General features: G+C 42.9%; 1 pseudogene; it reads right to left on the bottom strand.

The window, feature by feature from the left end:
- Positions 1–3,738: 3,738 nt before the first annotated feature.
- Positions 3,739–3,911, bottom strand: LOC147039893 (U2 spliceosomal RNA; annotated as a pseudogene).
- Positions 3,912–18,900: the final 14,989 nt, after the last annotated feature.

Below are 18,900 nucleotides of genomic sequence, written 5' to 3'. Positions count from 1 at the left end.
TGTAGTGGTTATCACGTTCACCTAACACACAAAACGTCCCCAATTTGAGACAGCTTCTAATCTTCATTGTTATTGATGGTTCCTTTGCAAAGTGCCTGACACATTAAAATGAGTTCGCATTGCAACTACGGTGTGGTACCTAATTTGAGACTGGGTGAAAACCCCTATCTTTCACTCACTTTTGCATTCCCTTTGGTAGTCCTTCGCTGTGTCCAAATTTGCATCACGTGACACACGAATGGAGCCTGTGAATGATGATGACACAGCACATGTGACACCAGCCTGTTAAAAATGCCAGAGAATGGGAGATAGCTGTGTTTCAAAGTAGGGCTCGTCCGGGAGTGGAACCCGGGACCTCTCGCACCCTAAGCAAGAATCATTCTCCTAGACCAGGGGTGTCAAACTCAAATTAACAGTGGGCCAGAATTTTAAATTGAACAAAGCCGCGGGCCAAGGTTGAACAAATGAACCTTTTAATATGGAATCAAACAAGTTTTGATTTTACAATGAATATTGAACAATCAAGGCTTATATAATTTAAAAGTGCAGGCGTGCAAAATCAAGTTGATAATAACACTAATAATACTAATACTAACAATAATAGTAATAATAGTAATAATAATAATGATAATAACAAAACATATCAATGGCATAATAAATACAATTTAAATAAAAATTGAATGCCTCCTTTTTGTTTGCAGCCTTCTGAGGTAAATGTCAAAATTAGCTTCTTCAAGTTGATAATAACACTAATAATACCAATAATAACAATAATAGTCATAATAGTAATAATAATAAGAATAATGATAACTATAATAATAAAAAAACATATCAATGGCATATTAAATAAAATTTAAATAAAAATTGAATGCCTCCTTTCTGTTTGCAGCCTTCTGAGGTAAATGTCAAAATTAGCTTCTTACACAGGCTAATACATTTGAAAATAAAATAACATAACAACTATGAATAAATAAACCATTCAGGCCTTGGAGTAGCAAGAAAAAGTGCATAAAAAATTCCAGAAAAGACTTAAACTGGCGGTGATTGAGATCTTTGTGTTACTGTGGACATAACATCCTCCATCTTCAGCGCTTTACCACACAGGGATTCTTGATGTAAGATGCAGTGATAAACAGATAATTCACCTGCACAGTTCTCTTCGCGCATCTTTTCACAGATCCTGCCCACCAGTCCATTCCTTTTACCACTCATGGTTGGCGCACCATCAGTGGTTAATCCCACAAGTTTATTCCACGGAAGGTTTATTTCAGTTACACATTTTCAAACCTCCTCAAAGATTTCTTTCCCTGTGGTTGTGCCATGCATTGGTTTAAATCCCAAAAGCTCCTCCGTAACATACAGATTTGTGTCCACGCGGCGGACAAAGACAGTCAGCTGCGCAGTATCAGACGCGTCAGTGCTCTCATCCACAACAAGGGAAAACGAAACAAAATATTTTCCCTTCTCCATCAACTGGACATGCAGATTGGTGGCAAGCTCGCATGTGCGGTCAGCTATTGTTTTTCTGCTCAGGCTTACGTTTGCAAAGGCTTGGTTTTTCTCGGGGCACACTTGGTCACAAACCTTCATCATGCACTTTTTTACAAACTCTCCCTCATTAAAGGGCCGGGCTGATTTGGCGATTTCTTGTGCCACGATATAACTTGCCTATACAGCAGCCTCACTTTGTGTTGTGGCTTTTGTGAACATTTTCTGTTGTGAAATCAAACCTCTTTTCAGCTCCTTAACTTTCTGGCTCCTTTAAGCCGTGTCCAGGTCCTTATATTTGTCCTGGTGTTTGGTTTCATAGTGTCGTCTAATATTGTGCTCCTTAGTTACTGACACGTTGACTCCACAAACAAGACAAACAGGTCTGTCTTGTATACATATAAACAGATATTCTGTCTCCCACCTGTCCAGAAAAGTTCTATTTTCTGCCTTTCTTTTCGCCATTTGTTGGTAGGCTAACACAGTGACAGCTGTCGTTTGAGGTCGCAGTGTGGGGGAGAGGCACGGGGATGCGGGGTGTGCACATAGACTGTATATAAGAAATGGATGTAACATCCGTGACGTCACCCATTAGTTTGTGGACGGCTGCTCGGAAGCCAATAGTATCGAATCTAGGCAGCGCCATCTTGAAAATTTCAGGTGCATTCTGGGAAAAAATGAACACGGATTCTAATTATATGGGCATGAGGCGGAGTCATGAACGGACGTATGGGCGCCAAAGCAACAGCAGACCATTATGGAATTTGTAGTACAAGCGATGAATGCGGTGTTACAGCGCTGCCGCCGTATAATACCGGCGGGCCAGCTCTAATGTTAATTTGAAATTGCCTCGCGGGCCAAATATAATTACACTGCGGGCCAAATATGGCCCGCGGGCCAGAGTTTGACACCTATGGTGTAAACAATGCCGCGTACGCGCGCCGTCGGACTCGTGATTTGCATGTCTAATTATTCCACAGACCCATATAACGATATACAAAGTATATTTCAAATAACTATCATATAGCAACAATATTACCAAACCATCTGTCACTCCAAATCATAAAATCCATCGATCATTGATCGTGTAAACAATGCCGCGTACGCGCGCCGTCGGACTCGTGATTTGCATGTCTAATTATTCCACAGACTCATATAACGATATATAAAGTATATTTTAAATAACTATCATATAGCAACAATATTACCAAACAATCTGTCACTCCAAATCATAAAATACATCGATCATCGATCGTGTAAACAATGCCGCGTACGCGCGCCGTCGGACTCGTGATTTGCATGTCTGGCGTGATGTGTGCTCGCATGCTGTCCATCACAAGCAGAGCTTGCATCCTAAATTGCATTGCTGCCCCTACTGTTTTTTTTGTTTTTGTTTTTTTGTTTTTTTACATCACCACACTAAATTATCTTCACCAGACCTGTGGTTTTTAAAAACTCAAAAAAACAGCGCTTTCCCCTCCCAGTTGTTGCGTCACGGCCAATGGTGAAATTTAAATCACCCTCGTTCAGTTTAGTTTGAAAATAACTATTTCTTTTTCAGTTTTTTTTGTTTTTTTGTTTATTTGTTTCATGAACTTGAATATTGTGCTTTAAAGTGTGAATTGCTTTATTCGTTTTTCAGTGTATTAAAAATAATATGTGAGGCGATCAACTGTACTAGTAAGTAATGTGTTAATGATCAAGTACATTTTTTGAAAAAAAACATATAAGTCTCGCCTGAGTATAAGTCGACCCCCCCACCCAAACTATGAAAAAAACCGCGACTTACAGTCCGAAAATTACGGTGCTTGAAAACGTCAGGAACCAAAAGGACATGACGACGACGACACGACAACAGACGACAACAATGAGCCGACGGGGAGTGAGGAGCAGACAGGATTTATATACACTACAGGTAACAAGAGGCAGGTGAGAACAATCAAACCAATCATGGGCACACAGGAGGGGAGGGGCGAGCACACGGACAGAAACCAAGACAACTGACGCATAGTGGAAGGGCTGGGGACGAGACGTGACACTTTTAGTGTCTTAAAAGACAATGATGGTATTTATTTACATATTGAAACACAATATTCCACCTCCTTCAATGTTACACGTGAATGCACATACAGAGAGTAATTTTATTCATTTTGATCAGGCTACATGAAGCAAAATATAAAGGTGAATGTAATTCTCATTAATGGAATGAATGACTCCTTTTGACCAGCAGGAGGGTTTATGTGCCCCCCTCAAGAAATAAACCTATTTGCAAACCGTTTGGTGGGAAAGCCTCAAGCCCCTATTACACCTCCCTATTCCAAAAATCAATTTCATATGTGGTCTCCAGAGAGGGGACGTATCAGATATGAAACTGATAAGAACAGATACTACACTTGATCTTAGCCAAAAGGCCGAGAAGCGATAAGCAAAAATGGGTCTGAGGCAACGACTTCAATCAAGAGACTACCAATTCAAGTTAACGGCCGACCTCGGATGTGTCATCGCGAAGCTACTAAGTTAAAACAGTCGAAGTAAAGTACCCAGTTTTTCACTGGCAGGCCAAAGTATGTTTTACTTTTACTTTTGTATTTGATGTGTATGTTTTGTAATTCTACGTACAGCGGAGCCTCGGTTTTCGAACACAATCCGTTCCAGAAGGCTGTTCAAGAAGTGAATCATTCGATTTCCGAAACCTTTGTGCGCAGAGAGCTTAATTTGGTCGAATACGGAATTGTTCGAGAACCGGGACGTTCGAAAAAAATAAATAAATAATATATATATATATATATATATATATATATATATATATATATATATATATATATATATATATATATATATATATATATATATATATATATATATACATATATATATATATATATATATATATATATATATATATATATATATACACACACACACAGTATATATATATGTAGCAGTAGAGTGGGTCGTCTAGTAACCGGAGGGTTGGGGATATATATATATATATATATTATATACAGTAATTAATATATATATATATATGTCACGTATTTCTATGATATGGCCTTTAATTAACCTGTAGTAGCAGATTCGGCTGGAGTTTGTTTTTGCTCCCTCTCCCCCGTGGATTTCTCACAGTAGGATCCAAGGATTCTCTTAGCTCAAGAACGAACCTAGCCGTTTCCTGCTCATAGCCCAGGGTATGGACTGGATTGGCAGTTGCAGCGAGGTTGCCCCGAACAAGCCTGTTTCAGAGAAACCTTTCGGTAGACCTAGCCATTTCTGAATGTAGGTGTTTGCTTCGTCTGTCCAGGCCGTTCGCTGTTGATATTACTCATCTTCAGTGGCCACATGGCCCTTTGGTACAATGTGAAGTTGTAGCACCACAATTTTTGCTTTCCGGGTAGTTGGCTCTTGTGGATGATCGCCAGGCCTTCTGCGAGTTATTTCTTCTTTGTTACATTATAAACAAGGCGCTGTAGGACAGCACTAACCTGGTTGCTGGTGGGGAAACGAGCATTGTATTCTCCGATTCCAAAGTTTTAATATAATTGTCAAGAAAATTCCATATAGTAGCCCAGCAATCAGGTATTGTGGCCGAGCGGTCTGAGGTGCTGAATCCAAAGCTCCAGTCTCTAATGAGGTGTGGGTTTCAAATCCCACCACAGCCACTTCTGCATCAATTCAGGTCTGGTCTCCTTGCCCAACTCCTGTCAGTGCACCTGTAAAGTATCAAGACCCTTCAAAGGTCTTTGCAAAATATTAATCTTTGCCTTTTATTCTAACCTGGAGTACCCATTTGATATGTAACTACACTGTGTATTTGGGCTGAGAATGATGAAAGAAGGGACAACATATATGCCTCATAAAGTGTATGCATTGAGGATGGGTCGACTTCCATGCAGCACAACCAACGTGTGGAAAATACAGGTGCGACATTTCTTCTCAATAGAACGACTTGAAAGAAGGCCAAAAGCTTTCCAAAGGACACAAGTTACAAATAGCAGAGGATGGTTTCGATCCATCGACCTCTGGGTTATGGGCCCAGCACGCTCCCGCTGCGCCACTCTGCTGCTCACTAATAATTCACGATGTCCTCTAATCGGCAAACAAGCATTCGGTTCCAACCTGCAACTGGATTTTGATTGTCACTCATATTGTTTGGTCTCTGCTGTGTACAGGCTTCATTACATTATGAAAAAAGCTCAGTCGGGCAGCACTAACCTGGATGCTGGTGGAGAAACCAGCTTTTCCGCCTTCACGTTTTAATAGAATGTCAACAAAATTCAATGTCAAAATGACAGGTGGTAGGTAGTGTGGCTGAGCGGTCTAAGGTGCTGGAAATAGGCTTCAGTCTCTCCTGAGGTGTGGGTTCAAATCCCACCACTGCCACTTCTGCATCGGTTTCACTCTTTACTTCTGGCCCAACTCTCTTCGGTGCAGCCATTGAGTACATATGATGACCCTGGAAAGTTCTTTGCGATTTATCAATCTTTGCCTTTCATGTTCATCGGGACTACTGTTTTAATAGGTACCTACACTGTGTATTTGGATAGAGACTGCTGAAAGGAGACACATATATGCCTCGTGAACAAGTCGGCAGAAAGGTTTGCCGATTTATTAGTGCCCAGAAGAGCAGCACTCTGTTCCGTACTGTAACCGTCGGTGAGAATGGGTAGACAGGGAAGCCTGTAAGCGAGTCCGTCACTCATATATTCCATCGCTTCAGTCCTTATGCTAAGATCAATTGTAGTATCTGTTCTTAGCTAGCTCGGAAGGCAATCACCTCGACTGATTTGCAAGTTCTCATCCATGGCAGTGAACTTGACTCACTTTGTGGAGGAAATAGTGACAGAGCATTCTGTTACAAATAACCTTATACTTTTGTTACAGAATCTACTATGGTAAATTACTTTAATTGACTTTGCATTATTTTGTAGTTGTTTGGTATTCTTTGTGTGTTTCTTTCCTTTGATCTAAATCTCTTTAAGTGGTGCTTCCGCTATGGTAGCTCCCCATGCTGCCATGCGGAGGAACCACAGTGTACGCTTTACATTTAAGGAAATGAATGGTGAGCCGCTGGTAATGTCAAGGTTAAACTTTTCCAGAAAGCTAATCCAACAAACCCTGAAATTTAAAGCAGATGATTTGAACTGCATTATAACGTTGCCTTTTAGCAAAGGCTTTGATGTGAGCTTTTGCTCTGCGGCAAACCTCCGTGAGTTTTGGAATGGGTATAAAAATGTTAAATCCCTGTTCTCTTTGTTTAATGTAGAAAAGCTGACCGACAATGCTGCGAAAACAGTTATTGTCAGAATGTTTAATGAGGCAGTGAATGCAGAGGACATTTGTTATTTTCTGGGAAGATATTGCACGGTTAAAGGCCAGGCTATGACGGTGAGTAGTGATGGGTCCTGTAACATCGATGCGTCGGCGCATGTGTCGAGCTCATAGACTCTATGACATAGAGCGAAGCCCTGTGTCGGTGCGCGTATCGCTTTAAACAAGTCACGTGACCGAACGAGCAGCAGTATAGTCTGTCAAGGAAGCGTGCCAAAGCTCTGTTAAAGGAAGCGCATTGTCAACGGGATGGATCTGCTAAAACAATATCTGATCTTTTGCGGTTCATCCTCGAAGATATCAAGAATTCTGGAGCAGCCCCAAGTCAGATACTGGGACAATAAAAAGACATTGCACTCCAGCCTCATCTGTGCCGTGTGAGTGGGTGTTTTCAAAGGCGGGAAATTGTGTCCAAAAAGCGCAACACGCTCAATTTCAAAACATTTGAAAAACGTATTGTTTTAAATAAAATTTGTAAAAAAACAAATCCCAGTGCACAAGCATCCTCTTTCACAACACGTTCACTTAGATTTTCACGTTATGATCCATGTTCACATTATTGATTGAATGTAACTCATAAATAAAATATATTTTCAATTTAAATGAATATGTGAAAGAATACAAGATTTCGTTGCAATTGATAGCCCATGTGACACGCGCCTCAGATTAAATGGGGCTAGTTGATCAACAGCAAACCCAGGTAATCATGCACCCTAAGGAAGAATAATTCCCCTGCACCAATGAGCCCCATCGGAGACCAGCTGACCCCGTTACATTCCGATTGGTAGCCCATGTGACATGGACCTGAAGACTGAATGTCAGTGATGAATGGAATAAATTGAATCTGGTTGTAAGGCTCCCACTTCCCTAACTTCAAGCCCTAACACTAAGCCTAAAACCGTAACAATACCCAAACCCTAATAATTAACCCGTAACCTGCTAACCGTAACCCCCTCATATTTAACCCTAATCTCTAATGCTCCCCCTAATGGTAGTGCTCCCTAAACTTGAAGGCAGGCATATACGAACCGGACCAGCAGATTACCCCATTTCAGAATTGTTTTAGAAACCCTTACAGACGGTTAAAATCCACATAATAGTTATGAGCGGATGTGTTCTGTGAGTGTTCTCCTTCCCCCCCCTCCCCTTTCCTTTCTCCCGCTGTTGGGTTTTCAACATTCACAAAGAATTTCACAGAGGCAGAGAGTTGTCTTCAATGGCTACAACTTTTTTTCAAAAGGACGGTGATCAAACAACAGCAAGTGCCCTTCTACAGGCTGGCCACTTTTTATTGAGTAAATACAATGGGTGGGGGTTACTCAAATGTATAGCTTCTCATTGGTTCACAGCAGTCAGTTGAGCACAAAAATGCAGAAAACCCAGATGTTATTGCTTAACGACTCATGGCTCCAAACATATACGTCCTGTACCAGGAACGAGCAAACCCCGATGTTCTTGCTTAACGATTTATGGCTCCAAACATATACATCCTGTACCAAGAACGGGCAAACCCAGATGTTCTTGCTTAACATTCTATAACGGTTGGAAATTCCCGGGACACAAGGTCAAACTGCCATACAGCGAACATCTTGCATTAAACCCATGGAATCCAATGATATTCCCAACAACCGCCAAGTAGCATCTGGCCCCTCAATAGTAAACAGTCCTCGTTAGTATAGTGGATGGTATCTCTGCCTGTCACGTGGAAGACAGGGGGTCGATTCCCCGACGGGGAGTTTACTTCTTTGTGCAAAATAGCATTTAAGCAGTTTTTGACCCATGTGCGTTAATCTGTGTTTGTAGCAGAGTTATTATATAGCTGCGTTGGTTGATATGATAAGATCATAAAATGGCCGCCTCTGTGACTCGCTCACTCCTACTTCGTGTTATTTTTTTGTGTTTTGGGGTCTTCTGCAGCCCATCCCAGATCAATTTTAGCAGAGAAGAACTATTGAACATTGGACAGTTTTTTCCTGGCACTTTCTGTCCAGTTTTCACGGACGCGGGCAGTTTGATGGAGATTTTAGCCGGAGCATCTGGTTTGGATTGGCCACCAAACGAGACAAGCACAGACTGCAATGGACAATCAAGACTGCGGAAAAGATCATCAGGACCAACCTCTCATCTATCCAAGACTTGTACCTGTCCAGGACCAGGAAACGTGCAAGTAACATCTCTACATACCCTTCTCACCCAGGTCAGAGTCTGTTCGAACTACTCCCCTCTGGAAGGCGTCACAGAGCGCTGTGCGCAAAAACCAGCAGACACAGAGACAGCTTCTTCCCCCAGGCTGTCGCTCTGATGAACTCACACCACTCATAGAGTCTCAGAGACATCACTGGGCAATAAATATCCTGTTCTTGCCACTTCAATGTGGTTAAGTCACCTGAATGTTGTTAGTCACTTGATTGTAGTACAGCGACTGAGATCAACCGGAGTCAAATTCCTCGTTTGGCATGCACAAACTTAGCAAATAAAGCTGATTTAGATTTTATGCAGGGGTTTTGGTGTTGGCAGTATTAGGCAGGTGTCTGTTTTGGATGCTGTTTTGGTGGGTAATACTGTAATGGAATGGTCTGACAATATCCTGGCACTGTCTGTGGCTGGGAAAACTGGACAATATGACCTGGAAAGGTAAGTGTTCTTTTTTTTTATGTCAGATCAGCAGCAGCAGCAGCCTCGTGTCTCAAGGATATCCAGCACTAAGGTTACAGTCATCCAGCTCTGCAACCAGTGACAGTCATTTCATTACGGAGGCCGAGACGGCCGTGCTGTTTCCCGTATCCTTCGGTCAAAGTCAAAGTCCGCTTTATTGTCAATTTCTCAACATGCCAAGGCACACAAAGACATCGTGTTCGTAGACTCAAACATATTTTGACCTAAATGTTAGAGGTTTGGGTAGCTCGGTGCGCACTGGTTAGCACGTCCGTCTCACAGTTAGGAGGAGTTCGATTCCACCTCTGACCCTCCCTGTGTGGAGTTTGCTTGTTCTCCCCGTTCCTGCGTGGGTTTTCTCCGGGCACTGTAGTTTCCTCCCACATACAAAAAAACATGCTTGGTAGGCCTATTGAGCGCTCCAAATTGCCCCTAGGTGTGAGTGCAAGTGCAGATGGTTGTTCGTCTCTGTCTGCCCTGCGATTGGCTGGCAACCGGTTCAGGGTGTCCCCCGCCTGCTGCCCGATGATGGCTGGGATAGGCTCCACCACGCCCGTGACCCCCGTGGGGACAAAGCGGTTCAGAAAATGGATAGATGGATGGATGGATGAAAACTGCTTTCTTTCACTCCCTTTGATAGAACCATGCTGACTCTTACATTCCATTTGGCAGTCCTTCGCTGTGTCCAAATTTGCATCACGTGACACACGAATGCAACCTGTAAATGATGCGCATGTGACATTGGCCTGTCACAAAAGGCAGAGAATGGGGGACAGCCGTGTTTCAAAGTAGGAATCCTGCGGGAGTTGAACCCGGTACCTCTCGCACCTTAAGCAGATCATTTCCCGAGACCAACGAGAACCGTGTTAAATTAGCAGACTTTATTACTTTCTGATTGGTAGCGAATATGACATGGACCTGAGGACTGCATTTCAGTGATTAATGAATTCCGATTAATATTAATCCCTCTGCTCCTTGTTCGGCCCCCGGGTCAAAATTTAGAAGCCAATTGGGCCCGCAAGTCAAAACGTTTGCCCACCCCTGGTCTAGAGGCTGTTATTTCTGCAAAAGGAGGATCCACTAAATTGATGTCATTTTTCTCTTGGGGTGCCAAATTTACGCACCTGCCTACTTTTGTTGAAATAATGACTGCACACTGTCTGCTAATCCTATAAACTTCATTTCACTTCCCAAATATTACTGCCGTCATCCACCGTGCACGGATTCGGGCTTGTGCCTAAGACTAAATGGGGCTATTTGATCAACAGCAATGTTTCAAAGCCGGGCTCGTCTGAGAGTTGAACCCAAGGACCTCTCACATCCTAAGCGAGAATCATAGACCTAGACCAACGAGCCACAATGAATGCTTGCAGACCATGTTACATTCCGTGTAACGTTGGTCTGTCAAACGCTCCACATAATGATAGACAACAGTGTTTCAAAGAAGAGCTCGACCGGGAGTTAAACCCGGGTAATCATGCACCCTAAGTGAGATTTATTCCCCTGCACCAATGAGCCCCATAGTACAGACCAGCTGACCCCATTACATTCTGATTGGTAGCTGTCAGGTCTAAGTATGATCAGACATTAAATCACATGCTGGAACGAAGAGGAGAAGACAACCAGGATAAGTTTACTCGCGAGGAGAACGATACAGAAAGCAAACTCAGATCCAATCTCCATTGATTCTCCACGTGCTCCTCTTTTTAATGTTTTGGTTGCCCTGGTTACAGAGGCGTTGTTACACTAAAGGGAGGGGAGATAGTGGCTGTAGCAACGCTGATTAGCTAAGGAATGAAGTGTGGTGTGATTTAGCACAATTGTCGGCCCATGCCCCCGCACTGGAATTGCAGAGTCTGTTTTCTTCACTCAAAAGCTGTCTTCTCCATGGGCGGCCGACTCCTCCTCGATTGTGATCAGATAACTTGAAGCACATTGAATGCCGCTTACCTGTGGAACAATGCAACTAAACCTTTGCTAAGTTTATCTTCTTGGTAAACTAACACAACACATCATAATAATGAGTAACTAGCCCTACCTAAACATTTCAACACATATTAAATGTGAAGTAATTGGTATACAGTTCCTTCAACAAACATTGAGTAAATATGGGATAACTTATATGTGACTACTTCAACCCGTATATAACATTCAACAAAGAAAAAACGTTTCGATCAACAACAATCTATGAATCAAAGCTACAGTTAACTAAAAGGAATGAAGTCCCTTTAAACTAAACAAAGAACATCTCTATGCAAAGAATCTCTGCTCATTGTTAGTGAATATCTCTTCCAAAAACAAACACAAAAGTAACGTAAGGACAGGAAGGATACATAAGGCTCTTGCCGTTTTACAAACCCACGTCTTTCCTGGTAGTTTGTTAACGCTACAATACAGTTATATACTAGATCTGTGCAACGCGCGCGTGTGGCGTTGTTGACATAAAGGACGAGGAATTTGATCGATGGATTTAATGATTAGGAGTGACACAGACGGTATGATAATATTGTTGTTATATAAACCCACCTCTTTCCTGGTACTTTGTTAACGCTACAATATAGTTATATACTAGATCTCTAGAGCGCACGCGCGGCGTTGTTGACATAAAGGACGAGGGATTTGATCGATAGATTTAATGATTTGGAGTGACACAGATGGTTTGATAATATTGCTGTTATATAAACCCACGTCTTTCCTGGTACTTTGCTAACGCTACAATATAGTTATATACTAGATCTGTGCGGCGCACGCGCGGCGTTGTTGACATAAACGACGAGGAATTTGATCGATGGATTTCAAGATTTGGAGTGACACAGATGGTTTGATAATATTGTTGTAATATGATAGTTATTTGAAATATACTTGATATATCATTATATGGGTATGTTGAATAATTAGAAATGCAACTTACAATGGGCCCGACGTCAGCATATGCGGCGCATACGCGGCATTGTTTATATAAAGGACGATCGATAGATTTAATGAATTGGAGTGACAGATGGTTTGATAAACGTGTTATTTATGTAATACTTAATTGAATAACTCTGATTGTTACGTCAGGCCCGTTCTCAGCTCCTTGTTTCCGTATATGTCACGTTAGCATACCGTATCGTTTAGCCTGTTGTTGCTGGTTCATGTCTGTTTTTGGTGCTGGATTTTGACAAATACATTTGCCCCAAAAGTGTGACTTATACTCCGGTGCGACTTATATCTGTTTTTTTCACTTTATTGTGCATTTTATGGCGGGTGCGACTTATACTCCGGAGCAATTTATAGTCTGAAAATTACGGTAATCATATGATAAATAGGAGGGATATGTTAGGGTTGGTAGATTAGTTTGATCCTATGATTATGTTGGAAAGTAACCTGTAATAATTAACCAAACTTTGCCTGTCTTAACAAAGTAGGAGAACAAAGTGCTAAGATCCTTTGAACTGATTGACCAGCTGCAGAGGAAGCAATCAAAGTTGTTCTGTTTACACAACATCGTAAAACACCCCCTGCTATGATTTGACCAGAGGCCAGGGGTTCACCCCCACCCTGTCCACTCTCACCCCCACCCTGCTTCTCTCAACAAATATGCTCTTGCAAGAGGCCTAAGACAGACTTCGTTCGAACATTGCTGTATGCACAGTGACGAACGACCTCTCCACTTTCAAGTGTTCCAAAGGCATACTGTCTCCCGTGTGGTTCTTGCAAATAAGTTAGAGTGAGCACCACTCTAACAAAAAGGAAGCCTTGAGCGTGAAGTTTTTCTTCGTACTAAGTTCATTTTGTTTCCCTTGTCAATCACTTTTTTTTGGTTCTTTTATCACAAACTATTTTAATTTTAGGTTATATTACCTGACATGTTTCGGCACTCTGATAAAGGCGGAAGTACATGCTGAAACATGTCAGGTAATATAACCTAAAATTAAAATTGTTTGTGATAAAAGAACCAAAAAAAGTGAAGTTTTTCTGTATTGGTTCGCTGGCTGTCTAGCAGCACCCAGTCACGTGCCGTAAGGACAGTCCAGTAAAAAGACGAGTATCATCAGCAGGCTCAAGTCACACGGAGCTACATTCAGCAAACATGAGTCTACCCTCAGGAAAGAACCACCTAAAAGTTTATGAACAGTGGATTGAAGATAAGGCAGACTTTGTGGTGGAGATCGACTCGGAGCAACCACCAGTTGCCGACGCAGCCACGGACCAACTGTATCCTGGAGGACAGCCATCGTGCCGCAAACGGCTGCCTTCGTTTAGCAGGCGCTCACAAGCATCATCAAACTACTCACCTACAAGAGCCGACTCCAAATCAGCCAAGGCCCAGCTTGCCTTGGCCGAGAAGAAAGCCAACCTCTTGAGACAAAAGGCTGAATTGGATGCCTGTCTTCATCAAAAGTCAAAGCTTTATTGTCAATTTCTTCACGTTAAGACACACAAAGAGATCGAAATTACGTTTCCCACCGTCCCACGGTGACTAGACACAGTACACAACACTTACAATCAAATAGCACAAAGAGTAAAAACGAACAGACGAGCAACGAATAAGTAATAAGCAAATAACCCAAATAAATAAATAGACAAATAAGAGCAGCAAAATGGAGCAAGCGTGCTAATAGCAGACAGCCAGATCACAGGGCAAAAGAACAGGACGTCATATTTTTAAAAGTAAAAAAAAAGTAGCTGCAGCATTAGCTGAGGTAACAGCATACGAAGAAGTACAACGTGAAAGCGGGGAACCGCATGAAACCTCTCGTCAACCCAGTGCATACGTGGAACAACAATACAAGTTGCTCAAACCCTCAACTACAACGTCACGTGTCACCATCAAGAATGGAGGACATTAAACAAGAACCGTAAGTAAACAAAGGGCCAACCAACACCTACGCCTTTAAATCATTAGCCCAAGCTTTCCAACCTGCAAATACAGTGCCTTGCGATAGTATTCGGCCCCCTTGAACCCTTCAACATTTCGCCACATTTCAGGCATCAAACATAGAGATAAAATTTAATTTTTTTGTCAAGAATCAACAAGTGGGACACAATCGTGAAGTGGAACGAAATTTATTGGATAATTTAAACTTTTTTAACAAATAAAAAACTCTGAAGTGGGGCATGCAATATTATTCGGCCCCCTTGTGCTAATACTTTGTAGCGCCACTTTTTGCTGCGATTACAGCTGCAAGTCCCTTGGGGTATGTCTCTATCAGTTTTGCACAACGAGAGACTGGTCTCCATTATCTTCTGTTGTCATTTATTGACAAGTGCTCTATTTGGAGGCTCCGCCCCTTTGCTCACTGCATGTTGAGCCTCATCTATACTCTTCAAAGAGAGACCAGATGAGGGCATATTGTAAATATCCTCTTCTTCCTTCTCTTTAATGTCGTAGGGGTCTTTTCCCTCCTTGTTCTGGCTCCGCCTCCTCTTTTTTTTTTTTATGAAAGGACACACCTTGTCCATTTGCTCGTGAAGCACGGCTGTTCCTGGCTGTTGTCACATTCAAACTTGTACATATAGGAGAATCAAAATCAGGACTTTTAACTGCTTTACAAGACAAGGGGTTCAACCAGCTATGAGGTTTGAGCACACTAACAGGTACTCAAACTTGGCCAAGCTATCTAGCCTTGCTTGCTCGCAGAATAGTAGCATGGGAGGTAAACGTGGTGACATCCTGAGTTCCACTTTGCAATATTGTACTTCAATACTTTACAGCTTATTATTAGCAGCAGTACCACATGTCTTGTAAACCAGGGGTCGTGAGTTCAATTCTCACAGAGGCCTGATTGTATACTAAACATTTGCTGCACAAGCTGAATTTATGAGTTGAGGGTGTAATTCCATGTATCTTGTCCATGGTACTGGTGGCCAGCAGACACCAGCTCAGTGGTCTAGTAGTAGAGTGTCCGCCCTAAGACTGGAAGGTTTTGGGTTCAAACCCCGGCCGGGTCATACAAAAGACTATAAAAATAGCACCCATTGCCTCCCTGCTTGACACTCAGCATTAAGGGTTGGAATTTGGGGGTTATATCACCAAATGATTACTGGGCGAGGCACAGCTGCTGCTCACTGCTCCCCTCTCCCCAAGTGGATGGATCAAAATCACATGGGGATGAGTTAAATGCAGAGGACACATTTCACCATACCCAAATGTGTGTGTGATGATGATCATTGGGACTTTGTGCGATGAGTTATTGTCTTTGAGGATGTTAAGGAAAATTTTATAATTTCTCACGGCACACAAATGTGTCCACGCCGGATGAAAATCACTGGCTTAGAGTCCTGTTTAGACTACATTTTCAAGCGTTTCTTCTGGTTAATCTTCTAAAAGGTTGACACAGGTTTGCCAAGCAAGGCCGCGTAGCTCAGTAATAAGAGCACTAGAATTGTAAATCAGAGGGTGTGAGTTAAATTCCCACTAGGCTCCGACAGACAGCTACATCTGCTAACCCTGATTGATAGTAGTGTGTTTGAATTTTTGATGAGCGGTATGTGCTAAAGCCTCATTGCTAGCAAGAGAACTGGTCTTGCAAAAAAGGATTCACTAGCTGTGTCCAAATTAACAGGGTGCATCCTCAGAAAGTCGTTTTTTTTTGCCAGTTGGCATGTTGTTGATTTGAATTGGGTTCAAGCACTCCCTATCGCATTGATGTGTGTGCATATGCCTGTTAATGCCCGAACTGGGCACACCCATTTTGAGTTGCAGAAAGATTGCTGTTTTCCTGGACCAATTTCGACCCTTCCAGTTGCTGATCCAGATCCTGGTAAATGCACACACACACATCTCGGACTAATTGTCCAGTTTTATGATTCCAGGTTTGCTGAGCAAACTGCTGCGGACCCGGAAGCAGAGATCCGGCTCACCCCAACTGTCTGGCTGAAAGTCCTGAGGAGTAATTGGACGGGGTTTGGATGGACTGGACCCTATAAAGTGGTGGACCGCACCTCACATGTTGTACAACTGGCCGTCAAAAGAGACACGTGGTATCATCTGTCCCAGTGTGCCCCTGTGAAAGAATCCTGCGGTGATTCAGATCTGCCATTGGCAGCGTCCCCACTCCCGATTGAAAAAGAGGCAGAATAATCCTCTCACCCCTGGTGGCCAGGTAGTCTGCCCTGAGCCACTGAAGACAAAGACTGCAGAGCAGATGTTTTCAGGTTCCCTCCGGACGGAACAGAGCTGCAAAGGGGGGAAGAACTGTGCTTACACCAGTGGGCGTGGCAAGCCCCCAACGGCTGAACTGCTACGAGCAATTGTTATCTCATACTGACAATTTTGAGAACATTTTGGTCGCCTAAGGCAAAGGGACCGTGTTAGCCGTTTTGCCGCAGGTTTTTCACTCACACACTCAAGTTGAACAGCAGAATTGAGGCGAGACGTCCTCCTCACACCAGTTTATTGCTGAAATTGCTTTAAGTTTTTGACCTTTTGCAACCACCCCCCCATCATTTACTCTCTTAATGTGAGGTATTTGTGCTCTTGCTCCCCATCATTTCTCCACTGATATGGCTAAAATTACGAACTCCCATCCAATTGATACAAATTTCCGCCACACCTTCTAACGACACCTACACTGACATTGATACTCTCATACCAATAGCCACCACTATTCCCCCAACCCCGACATAAGCACATGTGTAATCTGTGTTTGTTTTTATGTGGTGTATGGATGTTGTTGTGTTCCTTGCATAACTGATTACTATAGTTATTGAGAGACGAGATTTAGATTGACCTGCCGCCTATCAGATGATCCATTATCCCTGTGTTCATGACGTTCTTTGTTAGTTTGTCCTTGCCTTTTGAGGGACTGAAGAGGGAGCAACAGAAATGTGTAAATACTCTTGTTAATTTATCCAAACATAGTTGCTCCATCAGAGCCCAGACACAGCACACAGAGCTTTGAGACTTTCACTTACACATAGGCAGTGAGTACAGACACGGCATACAGAGCTCAGTTAAGTTCCATGACACATAGTCACAAAACATTCAGTAAATAACAGGACATTCAGGTGATAACAGAACAGCCGTCATCAGGCAGTAGATGAGGGGACACCCTGAACTGATCTCCATCTGATCGCAGGGCACACAGAAATGGAAAACCATTTGCACTTGCACCCAGGGGCAATTTGGAGTGCTCAATCAGCCCACCAAGCATGTTTTTGAGAAGTGGGAGGAAACCGGAATGCCCGGAGAAAATCCTCGTCCATGCAAACTCAACACAGGGAGAGCCGGAGGTGGAAGTGAACCCGCAACTTCCTAACTGTGAGGTGGACGTGATACCCAGTGTGCCAACGAGCTGCCCTGATGAAGCAAATGTTTTTATAAACTAATGAGTATCTACACATGGTTGTTGCTCCCTCTTCAGGATCTAAACTGATACCCATTCAATTCCATTCATTCCATCCATTATCTGTACCGCTGGGGTCGCGGGCGTGCTGGAGCCTATCCCAGCAGTCAACGGGGAGTAAGCGGGGGACACGTTGCAACTGGTTGCCAGCCAATTGTAGGGCACACAGAGACAAACAATCATTCGCACTTGCACTCACACCTATGGGCAATTTGGATTACTAAATTGTCTGACCAAGCATGTTTTTGTGATGTGGGAGGAAAACCCGGGGAAAACCCACGCAGGCACGGGGAGAACATGCAAACTCCACACAGGGAGCGCCAGATCACAACTCAAAAGTTATTTTATGATACAAATTGATTTGCTTTCATGTCGAATCGTATGCTTTGCATGTTTGGGTGGGGATTTGGGGAGGTTTCACCGAACGTGAATGAATGAGGGAGTAGTCGTAAAGATCTAAAATAGTGATTGCTCGGGTGCGCTTGGCGCCCAGTAGCACTCACCTTTGGGCCAGCAAGTAAGGAGCACCACTGAAGCAGATGTTTCTATAGTGTAGTGGTTATCACATTCCCCTGACACGTTACAGGTCCCCAGCTCAAGACTGGGTGGAAACAGCTTCTTCTAATTTTTCTGGTCATTGATGGTTCCTTTGCAAAGTCCCTGACACATTAAAACGATTTTGCGCTGCAACTATGTTGTGGTACCTGATTTGAGATTGGGTGAAAACAGTTTTTTTTCACTCACTTTTGTTGAAACCATGCTGACTCTTACATTCCATTTGGTAGTTTCTCCAAATTCGCATCATGTGACACACGAATGCAGCCTGTAAATGATGCGCATGTGACATTGGCCTGTCAAAAAAGACAGACAACGGGAGACAGCTGTGTTTAAAAATAGGGCTCGTCCGGGAGTTGACCCCAGGACCTCTCCCACCCTATACGCGAGCCCCATAGTAAATTAGCTGACTCTGTAACATTCTGATTGGTAGTGAATATGACATGGACCTGAGGACTGGATTTCGGTGATTAACGAATTCTGATTAATATCATAGCCGGTTTGCGCGTATCCTTTCAGGGTCATAATTGTGTGTCTACCGCTG

Source organism: Syngnathus leptorhynchus, chromosome 21, assembly GCF_054491065.1.
Source record: "Syngnathus leptorhynchus isolate UIUO chromosome 21, UIUO_Slep, whole genome shotgun sequence".
Classification (NCBI taxonomy): Eukaryota; Metazoa; Chordata; class Actinopteri; order Syngnathiformes; family Syngnathidae; genus Syngnathus; species Syngnathus leptorhynchus.
This window is presented reverse-complemented; position numbering and strand designations above follow the sequence as displayed.